Source organism: Triticum aestivum, chromosome 6B, assembly GCF_018294505.1.
Source record: "Triticum aestivum cultivar Chinese Spring chromosome 6B, IWGSC CS RefSeq v2.1, whole genome shotgun sequence".
Lineage (NCBI taxonomy): Eukaryota > Viridiplantae > Streptophyta > Magnoliopsida > Poales > Poaceae > Triticum > Triticum aestivum.
This window is the reverse complement of record NC_057810.1, coordinates 252,698,736-252,700,074: the sequence shown is the minus strand read 5'-3', so window position 1 is coordinate 252,700,074 and position 1,339 is coordinate 252,698,736.

Here is a 1,339-nt window from a genome sequence, read left to right as displayed (position 1 = left end):
GTGTAAAGCGCATGAAGAAACTCCATAAAGATGGATTTTCGGAATCACTTGGTTATGAATCATTTGATGCTTGCGAACCGTGCCTTTTGGGCAAGATGACTAAAACTCCGTTCTCCGGAACAATGGAACAAGCTACTGACTTATTGGAAATAATACATACCGATGTATGCGATCCAATAAGTGTTGATGCTCGTGGCAAGTATCGTTATTTTCTGACCTTCACAAGATGATTTGAGCAGATATGGGTATATCTACTTGATGAAACATAAGTCTGAAATAGTTGAAAGGTTCAAAGAATTTCAGAGTGAAGTGGAAAAATCATCGTAACAAGAAAATAAAGTTTTCTACGATCTGATCGCGGAGACGAATATTTGAGTTACGAGTTTGGTCTTCAATTAAAACAATGTGGAATAGTTTCACAGCTCACGCCACCTGGAACACCACAACGTTATGGTGTGTCCGAACGTCGTAACCGCACTTTATTGGATATGGTGCGATCTATGATGTCTCTTACTGATTTACCACTATCGTTTTGGGGTTATGCATTAGAGACAGCTGCATTCACGTTTAAATAGGGCACCATCTAAATCCGTTGAGACGACACCGTATGAACTATGGTTTAGCAGTAAACCTAAGCTGTCGTTTCTTAAAAGTTTGGAGTTACGATGCTTATATGAAAACGGTTTTCAACCTAATAAGCTCGAACCCAAATCGGAAAAAGTGCATCTTCATACCCAAAGGAAACTGTTGGGTACACCTTCTATCACAGATCCGAAGGCAAAACATTCGTTGCTAAGAATGGATCCTTTCCAGAGAAGGAGTTTCTCTCGAAAGAAGTGAGTGGGAGGAAAGTAGAACTTGATGAGGTAATTGTACCTTCTCCCAAATTGGAAAGTTGTTCGTCACAGAAATCAGTTCCAGTGATTGCTACACCGATTAGCGAGGAAGCTAATGATGATGATCATGAAACTTCAAATCAAGTTACTACAAAACCTCGTAGGTATTCCAGAGTACGGTCCGCGCCAGTGTGGTACGGTAATCCTATTCTGGAAGTCATGTTACTAGATCATGATAAACCTATGAACTATGAGGAAGCGATGATGAGCCCAGATTCCGCGAAATGGTTTGAGGCCATGAAATCTGAGATGGGATCCATATATGAGACCAAAGTGTGGACTTTGATTGACTTGACCGATGATCGGCAAGCCATAGAAAATAAATGGATCTTCAAGAGGAAGACGGACGTTGATAGTAGTGTTACTATCTACAAAGCTAGATTTGTCGAAAAAGGTTTTTGACAAAGTTCAAGGTGTTGACTACGATGAGTTTTTTCTCAATC